Raw genomic sequence first — 10,970 nt, 5'->3', positions numbered from 1 at the left:
AATCAAAAACTTATTTGAAATAATAATGATGGAAGGCACCCCCTACTGGGCAAAAGAAATAGACTTACAAATCCAGGAAGCACAGAAAGTCCCAAACAAGAGGAACTCAAATAAGCTCACACCAAGACACATCATAATTAAAATGTCAAAGGTTAAAGATAAAGAGAGAATCTTAAAAGCAGCAAGAGAAAAGCAATTAGTTATTTACAAGGGAGTGCCCATACAGCTGTTAGCTGATTTCTCAACAGAAATTTAGCAGGCAAGAAGAGAGTGGCAAGAAATATTCAAAGTGATGAAAAGCAAAGACCTACAGTCAAGATTACTCTGCCCAGCAAAGCTATCATTTAGAATTGAATTCAGATAAAGAGTTTCACAGACAAGGAAAAGCTAAAGGAGTTCATCACCAGCAGACCAGTATTACATTAAATGTTGAATGGCATTCTTTAAGAAGAGGAGGATGAAGAAGAAGAAGAAAAAGAAGAAGACATTATAAAAATATGAGCAATAAAATGTCAATAAATGCATAACTATGAACAATGGAATCTCATAAAAAAAAAATGAACAAGAAATCTAATGAACAAAATAAACGGATGAAAAAAAATAGAGCCAGAGGCATGGAAACATGGAACAGACTGATGAATCTCAGAGGGAAGGGGGAAGGGTGACCAGAAAGAGATTAACCAAAGAATTTATATGCATATATGCTTTACCTATGGGAACAGACAATAGGGTGGTGAATGCCTGGAGAAGGTCAGGAACCAGGTGGGGGCTGGGCATGGGGGTAAAGGGGGGGATATCTGTAACACTCTGAACAATAAAAGTTTTAAAATAAATATATAAATATGTATGCCGAATGTTTATGCTGGTTTTGTCTTCTATCACACTTTCTTCAACAACATTTCCCAGTCCCACCCAATATCCATAGGCTGAGGTTGTTGTAAAAAAATCTGATTACCCTTAATTCATTATCTTACCCTTTTTTGCACCTCTAAATTTTTACTACTTTTCAATGTTTAAGTCACTGAGGCCAGGGTAAAGAAATGTATTTTGCATGAAAGTGGCAGCAATGAGCTTGCCTATTAAATAAGCCTATTATTTTTCTATTTAATGAAGGTGAATAAATACTATACTGTAATTTAACACATTTATTAGCTAAGTGAATTGTAGCCATTTTACCAGAAGTCAAAAGGTTGAAGTTCACCTTGTTGGGAACTAAAGACTATGCCCAATATGGGCATAAGTAATTCATGGTCCATAATCACAAGGCATCCACTAAAGTAACACATTTCAGTGTGAAATAGATACTGGTCTCCTGGTGCTGCTGAATGCACACAAGGGAAAATACAACTTAGAGATAACACCCAGCAAGCCTTTTTAATCAGTCATTTAGTACTTCAGCAGCAGTAGGAAACACAGTGTAAGTGTTGAGCTGTAGTAAGCCTATGCTCCTTATGCTGACAAAGTTTGGCCTTCATAACCAAATACCTTTAAATGCCTTCAAAGAACCCCAGAATTCCATGTACTCATAGCACATTATTCTGGACTAGAAATTCCCTAACTATGCATTGGCATTTCAAGTTTATGAACTGACTCTCTGATTAAACAATGAGTTATAAACTAGGAAGGATGATCTGATTATCTCCAAAGGCAAAATCACACACACACACACACACACACACACACACACCAGCAAATTCCAATACTTTTAAGGAATATATGGAACAAAAAAGACCTATCATACTGCATTTAAGGGACTTTTTGCACACACACACACACACACACACACACACATTATTAAATCCCAATACTTTTAAGGAATCTAGGAACAAAAAAGACCTATCTTACTGCATTTAAGGGACTTTTTGCTGATGTGACAGGAATTGGAAGGAAAGGAGATGGGAGTGATCTGCTACTGGGAAAAGAAGGACATAAAATTTTACTTAGATGGTACATAATTTGAAGTCATGCCATTTGATTTGGTTACATTCCTGCCAGTTTAGTCTTTACTGAGAAAGCAAAAAGTAGTACTTTCTACTTTTTCTTATTAGTTAACCCTCATATAATCTCTCTAAGATTCCCCTTCAAAGTCATAAAGCTAGTAGCCTCTAAAATGTTTCTAGTCATTTGCTACATAATAAAGCAAAAAACAAAAAACAAAACAAAACAAAAACAAACAAAAAACGTTTTTAAAGCCAAGTTACAAGTTACAAGAGGAAAAAAAGGATCATTAAGATCCTTTTAGCAAGATCATTAGAACATTGCAAAGAAAGCTTAGGTTTCCTACATGTTGGTCATTTGTTGCTTTTTTTAAAACTAATAACCAAACGGTTGTATTTCAACTCTTCCCTATGATCACAGTGTAACACTAAATACCGTGCTGTGGAAGAAATCTTACTAAATACTCCAAGTCACTAGTGGAATGAAAGATAAGTTTTAAAAAGTTATATGAAAAAGGGGGTCTTTTTATTAAACTCGGCCCCTTCTATCCTCCATACTCTGCTGAATCTTAATTATCTTCTCCCTAGTTTTTCATTTCCATTGCTATAAATCTCATTGCAACTTTCCTATCTCCAACTTCTCCTTATTGGAATTCATTGTGGCATAGTTGCCCAAGAAATACCACTAAAGTGTAGGTCTTATTATGACTTCTTACACTCAGAAATATTCCATAGTTCCTTATCAACTAATTAAATAAAGCCCGCATTTCTTAGTCAAAGATTTCCATGATTTCATATTTGACTATCTGTCTAATCCATCTCACAAAGGATGATGCTCCTAATTCATTCAAACTAAACCACTTTTCCAATGTTAATTCATTTTCTTTTATAGATATTTAGATCAAGCTCAAAATTTACTCAGTGAAGTCTTTAATGTAGTCACTACTCTACACTTCAATAGCATCCTATTTGTACTACTCTTACAGCACTAGCACATTCTGCTTTGTATTAAAGTTATTCATTTACTCAACAATATGCTCTAAACATAGCCATTAATTAATATATATTTACTGAATTAATAAAGGATTACATGTACTTTCAAAGGCCAGTGCCTACCTTTTGACTATACATAGACAAGACAGACTATTTTCTAATTGAGAATTAACCTGGTACTGGTCTGCAGGGTCACTAAACAGGTTATTTTCCCAAGATCAGATAAAAATTGAAATATTATTAATTTGCATCAATACTTAATATGTAATGAAACTTCATCATTAGTTTGATGAAAACTAGAAAATATAAGTCCCTTTGAAGACATAGGTATCACATATATTTTTCTACAGATAAACAGTATGGCTAAACTCAGAATTATAAGATATTACAAGCTGAAGCAGGTCTTATGTTGCAAGTTACACAAAGTATTTAGGGTTTGCTTTATTATTTAATATATGCATAAATATCCCTAAATCTGATCATATTACAGTATAAAACTGTCAGTTATTCTTTCAATTTCTGGAATCTTTCACTTTGAAAATCTGGATTAAATGAGGTGTGAGGAGGGCCTTTTCCCAGCAAGCAGCTATAATGTTTATTTCTGCTTTTAAGCCATATTATTAGCAAATATATATTTTTTCTTTTGGAACTAATAGTTCTTGTGGGATATATTCCAACAGGGAGTGGGGGAAGGATCAAATGATACTTGTGCAAAATAAAAACAAACAAACAAAAAATGCGTATTTCTAGTGCTCAATGCATCTACTTGTTAAAACTACAGATTATCAGACAGTGACATCCAATATGAATCTGTAAGTCTCAATTCCTTTCACCAACAGAGATTATATAACTTAGTTTTAAACTGTTGCACACTCTCATGTAGGGGTTATAAGTTGCATGCCCCTTGAGAGCAAAGGCATGTTTTCTCCTCCCAAGAAAAGCTATTTGAATGTAATAAATTTATGATGGCTTCAAAGTCATAACCTCTGGGAATCAACAATTGGCCATGTATGATTAATTATTTCTTGCAGTATACCAAAAGTACTGGTCTTCATATTTTCATTTTGCTACCATTATAACATTTATTGAATATCCATAGCATATATAACACCACACTAAGAAACAGATGAGTGGAAATGAGGGCAAAGTAATTCTACCTAAACACGTTTTCCTGATCAGAAATCTGAGGGAACACAATACCATTGAGGGGGACATTTGGATAAGTATTAAAAGTGAACCCTACTGGCTTGTCTGTTCTCCGGCTTCCAAATCTAATTCCCGACCTCAGGGATCTCTCTATTTTCCCCCAAAAGATTATATCTATTAAGAAAAAACAAATTTGTACAAAACAATTAATATATACACTTTTTTTCTTTGTGTAAGATTTCACCACCCCTTGTCTTTTTTTACAAAATAATTTTATTGATTTCAGAAAGGAAGGGAGAGGGAGAGAGAGATAGAAACATCAATGATGAGAGAGAACCATTGATTCGACGCCTCCTGCATATCCCCCACTCGGGATTGAGCCCTGCAACCCAGGCATGTGCCCTTGACCAGAATCGAACCTGGGACCCTTCAGTCCACAGGCTGACACTCTATCCACTGAGCCAAACCAGCCAGGGCTACCCCTTGTCTTTAATATCACATGTCTTTAATATCAATGTATCCTTGACTTCCAAATCTGTATTTGTACTCTAATATATACCTCATTACCACAAACTCACAGTTTTCTTTTTAAAAAGGAGGAAGCCCTAGCTGGTTTGGCTCAGTGGATAGAGCATTGGCCTGCGAACTGAAAGGTCCAAGGTTTGATTCTGGTCAAGGGAACATGCCCAGGTTGCAGGCTCTATCCCCAGTGGGGGACTTGCAGGAGGCAGCCGATCCATGATTTTGTCTCGTCATGGATGTTTCTATCTCTCTCTCCCTCTTACTTCCTCTTTGAAATCAATAAAAATATATTTAAAAACACACACACAAATGTATTATTAAAAAAGGGGAAGACTGAATAGAAAAATACCTTATGGTTACTAATGGTTATTTTTAAATGGCACTATTTCAGTATTTTCATATCTCCTTTATTTAATTATCTTTATGACAAAGGATTAGTGAATAAGTACTAAAGAATGTATTGCCTACATCTATCCCACCAACGAAAGTTTGCTTTTAATCAAATGTGAAATCCCATACAACAGATGGTAAATTCAGTAGCAGCATAATTGGATCCACAGAAGCTAAAATGATCACAGTTTCAACTGCCTAATAAACAATGCTAACTGAATATTCCACAATTACCTCAAACTCACCAAGAATAAACTGAACTCTTCATTTTCCCACATCAAACCTCTTTCTATGCTGTATTATCATTTTATGATACACATATAGAAGCAAATACTGATATAGGTATTTTATATATTCACAAGTTGCAAATCTCAGATTCATCATCAGTTACACCCCATCAACCAATCATTAGGTCCAGTCAAATTTATTTTCTGAATAGCTCTACAACTAATTCACTTTGTAATTATTTCCTGTGTGTGCAAAGTATTGTATTGGATGCTGGGGTGGAGTTAGAAGTTGAAAACAAAAGATTTAAAATTGAAAATTTGTCAGGTACCCTCAATCCTAAATGTCTAAAATGTGGCACATTTCTCCATCATCATTCCTTCCCCCAGTGCCCACTTACTGGGCACATCCATTATTCAATCTATGTTTTCCATATTATTTCCAATTAATGGCACTGTACTCATCCAGTAGCTAAGTTAAAGGATCCTTTGTCAGGTTAACAAGTTTAGACCTCATCCTGTAAGAGATGGGGAACTATTGAAATATTGTATAAGAATAATATCAGATTTATTTTGATCATCACTCAGGCATATGAATAACATTGCAGAAAAAACTAGAGAGTGAGAAACCTTTAAGAGGCTATGGAAATAGTCTTGTACAGAAATGATGGAGGCATGAACTAAGGCAATGCAGCAGAAATGAAAATTAAGTCAGGCCTACTTTATACTTGTATATTTAACCTGTATGCTATAGTGTCCCATCAAGGAAAGAGGTAGGTTTTGAATTGAATTTTTAGAAAATTGAACATGATATAATGCTGGGGCAAAATAACTTGTTCTAGGACTTCCAAATAGATGGTTATGTATCAGTAGCAAATATACACTGAGATAAAATGGAATGTTCTAAAGGTTGTAGTAAACAATCTGTTCCATCCACTGATTCATCAAATAAACATTGAGGATTACTCAGTAGATCAACAATAGGCAACTATAAACTAGACTAGAGAATATGAAAAAATGGCATGAGTAAAACTAACTTGAAATTGAGAAAAAGGCTATGGAATTGATGATAAAAATTTCCTATGTGTTTAATGAAAAAAAATTGGAAAAATTTAGGAAGAGAGTATACATGGATAGCCTAGCGGCGCGGGGCGGGGGGGGGGGGGGGGCTCATTCCCTGTGTTAATAAAAAGGCTTTTTCTTGTTTATAATTTTTTTCAAGCTTTGTCTGAAGAATAGCTAAGAATTATAATTTTGCTATGTCCCCAGATATTTTGTAAGCAATTTACATATGTTAACCATTTGCTTTCACAACAAAACTGTGAAGCAGCCCCATGTATTATCTTCATTTAACAGAGAAGAAAACTGATACCAGAGCAGTTATGCAAGTAACTCTAGGTCAAACACTTTGGAGAACATGTGGAGATTTCCCTCTCATAAGAAACTTTTTGCTCAAAGGATATGGCTTTTATAGTTATCTAATAATAAGAACTCTAATGTATACAGCAATTCATGCATGCCAGGAATTGTGCTAAAAAATGTTCAGGGATTTGTTCACTTAATATCCATACACACAAAAAAACCCCACAATGAGATATTTATTATTTTTATTCCAATTTACATGTATGGAAATTGAATTACAAAGAGCTTAAAAAAAACTTGCTCAGGCCACATAGCCAGTAAGTGTTCCAGAGTTCACAATTTAGCCATTATGCTGCACTGCCTCCCTTCCTAGCAGCAAACAGTGGTTCAAACAATATCAGCTTGACACATTGATTAGCTGAAGTGCTGCAGAGCTTTTGGCTAACAGTATATACAGAGAATCTAAAAAGTAAGCCAGCACCAATTATGGGTGGATTTTGAGATCAATAGAAACTTTTACAGAATAAGACTCAAGTTGGGGCTCCTACCAGAAGAATCCCCAAAGGCTGTAGTCTCCAGTCAATTCACCTAGAGCCATGTTGTCTTCAGGATAACCATGCACAAAATTCTGCCCAAAGGCAAACTTGAAATTCAGTCAATTTAATAAAGAAGAACAATCTAACATTTATCTAACACATTTATTCTTCAATACTTTCCACAAACCATTACTTTCATTATCTAATCCAACAGAATTAGATAATCATTTCTACCAACACAAGAAGAATAAGAATAGAAATGGCCTGTGCCTTTTACCCCAGAACTTCAAAGTATATTACAAGTATCAATTAAAGGCTCACACTAATAGACTGAGCTCAGAGCATTTTCAATGCAGTTTACAGATAGTAAGCTGAAAATCAGAGTTACCTAATGAGTGACTGGCACTCAGGAAACAGACAAGAAATCTTGGGTCTCAGTTCTCATGTTAGATCCCTTGCACAGAAGATATATCTAGTAGCAACTCCATTAACAGCACTGATTTTGCTTATTTTTACCCACTAAAATGGTATATAATAATCATTCTTAGGTAATATGTATCAGGGATTGCAGTATAACAAACATTTTGTAGAATCTCAACTGAGTTTGAAATGTGATGAGATTGCACATCTGCTATTTTTATTTAGTGTGTGTGATGGGGTGGGGAAGATAGGACTAAGAAATTTACCAATATTTGGTTCTGGGAAGGATATACTATGCATAACAAATGGTTGATATGTATGTTTCTGTATATGTTTCTATATAGATACAGACATACATATATGGCACTGCAAAGTTCTGGTCTCTATCTACATTATATCATGATACAAATGTTTAAATCTATGTAAGTTACTGTGCAATGCAAAAAATGTCTATAAACATTAATTGGCAGTAACTGAATTTGTGAAATGCTCTCACATTATTGGAAATAGCCTACTACAATAATTATCCTTAACTTCGGTTACACTTAACAGCTTTTATGAGAACATTAGAGGAATGCAACAATCTTGTTTTGTTTGCAAGTACAATTTCATGTCCCAAAGGCTAATCTGGATCTTATTGTTGTTTTGTAAGATATTTTCAAAAATTGCCTATTGCAATGTGACTTAGGGACAATGAACACTGAGAAAGCAATTATGAAACAATATATTTAATTCATAAAAATATGGTGTTTGAAGGGTTATATGTGATGCTTATGAGATAATACATATAAAGAAGCCTACTACGTTGACTAGTACATGGTAGAAACTAAAAAAAATTGTTTGTGTTTGTTTTTTGTTTTGTTTTGTTGTGTGTTTTGGGGTGTTTTTGTGCTTCAAACCATGTGACAGAATCTAGGCTGTTATCAAAGTTTTAAATGTTAATGTAGATAAAGGAAATTTTGCATTGCTTCTCTGGAATAGACTATAGGTTAATAAGCTATTGTATTTCACTCCTGGAATATGATGGATAGGCCATATAATCTCCTGGGAAGTCTTAGTTTAAGGAAGAGCAAGGAGTAACTAGCATTGGTTTCCAGTTATATCCGTTCCTCTTCTTAGAAACGAAACAAAAGTGAAGCAGTCCAAGTGCTCATCGGTAGATGAGTGGATAAAAAAAGCTATGGTACAGAGAACCAAGATGTTGGCATAGGCAAACGCCTGTACTCACTGCCTCCCACAACCACAAGAAAATTTACGACTAAAATACAAAACAACCATCATTCAGAACCGCCTGAAAGCTGGCTGAATAGAAGTCCTGCAACTGGAGAAGTAAAGAAGAAAGCACTTTGTGACCAGTAGGAGGAGTGGAGGCACAGAACTGGCTGGTCCAGCACCCACATATGCTGTTTTTTTAATCAGGAGGGAGATCATTTCTGCAGAGGCTGCCAGTGAGTCCTGGCCTCACAACCGACTCCTGGCCCAGGGTTCCAGAGCTGGGAAGAGAAGTCCCCACAAGTACAGGCTGCAAAAACTAGGACTGTGACTGAGTGACAAGGAGGCTGCTGGAATCCCAGGCGTTCCTCTTAAAGGGCCAGTGCACAAACTTACACCATCCCACTTCTTCTGAGCTCCAGCACCAGGGGAACCAAACACATATGGACATATGGGGAGAAACTGAATTTTCTGGCATCAGAGCATAAACTCTGGGGTGGCTTTCTCTCAGATGTGGGTGCTCGCAGTGGTCATTGTTCTTGTGCTGGGACCTCCCGTGTCCCAAGGCTGACTAGCAGCCATATCTGAGTCTCCATCAGCCTGGAGAACCTGTTGGCTCCACCCTGGATTCCCTGAGACACCATGGCATACAATTTGCAGCTTCACCCAAGTTGTTTACAGCAGCTTTTCTAAATGAATGGCCTGCCCTACCTCAGGCTTCAGACTTTGCAAAATTCTCTCAAAACAAGCAGCAACTGGTGACAGCATGCCCCAAACCTATCAATAAAAGGCCCAAAACCCCACACTAGCACCAGCCTACCTTGCTTCATAGGTGGGCCTTGGCTTGGCAACTCCAAGTCCAATAAAAATAATAAATAACAGCCATCTGCAGTTCTCTCTGTAGCTCCTGCCAGGTGACCCCAGACAGTGACTGACTTTGCACCTCCCAGGAGATCCCAGAGCCAGTGGACACAGTGGACAGCTTCAGAACATACCGGATTACAACTCTACACATCCACAAGGGACACACTCAAGAGGCAGACTCAGTGAGCACCAAAGCCCCACTGAAGCAAGTCCTGCTCCATAGTGGTGCTTCCTGCAGAGCAGCTCTTCTACTATAGTCATAGCTGGTCTTCACAGCCAATTGGCCTAGAGGTTAACTCCTCTCAGTGACACCAACAACAATCAAGGCTCAACTACAAGACTGTGCACACAGTCCACACAGGGGCACATCTATAGTGCCTAGCTCAGGTGACGGGGGAGGCTGAATCAGTGATTCCTACAGAACACTTACTATACAAGGCCACTCTACCAATTCCAGGAGACATAGCAGCTCTACCTAATACATATTCACACATACAGGGAATCAGCCAAAATGCAGAGACAAAGAAACATGTCACAAATGAAAGAAATGGAAGCAAGCAAACTACTGGATTCAGAGTTTAAAACCATGGTCATAATGTTACTCAAGGATCTTCATGAGACTTTCAAGGATCTTAGTGAGAATGGCAAAGACATGAAAAAGGATCAGTCAGAAATTAAATATGCACTAACTGAAATAATAAAGAATAATTTACAGGGATTCAACAGTAGAGGATTGAGAATTATATCAATGATTTGGGATATGAGAAAGCAAAAATTACCCAATCATAACAGCAAAAATAAAGAGTCCAAAAATATGAAGACAGTGTAAGGACCCTCTGGGACAATTTTAAGCATGCCAACATTCAAATTATGGGTGTGCAAGAAGGAGAGGAGCGAGAACAAGCTATTAAAAACCTATTTGAAGAAATAATGACAGAAAAATTCACCTACCTGGTGAAAGAAATAGACTTAACAAGTCCAGGAAGCACAGATAGTCCCAAACAAGAAGAACCCAAAGAGGCCCCACCAAGACACATCATAATTAAAATGTGGGTTAAAGGCATAGAGAGAATATTAAAAGCAGCAAGAGAAAAGCAGTTAGTTACCTACCATGAAGTGCCCATACTACTGTCAGCTGATTTCTTAACAGAAACTTTTCAGACTAGAGGGAGTGGCAAGAAATTTTCAAAGTAATGAAAAGCAAGGACCTACAACCAAGATTATTCTACCCAGCAAAGCTATCTCTAGAATTGAATGCCAGATAAAGAGCTTCCCAAACAAGAAGAAGCAAAAAGAGTTCATCACCACCAAACAAGTATTGAATGAAATGTTGTTGAAGGATATTCTTTAAGAAGAGGAAAAAG

Source organism: Myotis lucifugus, unplaced genomic scaffold (assembly GCF_000147115.1).
Source record: "Myotis lucifugus unplaced genomic scaffold, Myoluc2.0 scaffold_13, whole genome shotgun sequence".
Classification (NCBI taxonomy): domain Eukaryota; kingdom Metazoa; phylum Chordata; class Mammalia; order Chiroptera; family Vespertilionidae; genus Myotis; species Myotis lucifugus.
Note: the sequence above shows the minus strand (reverse complement) of the source record.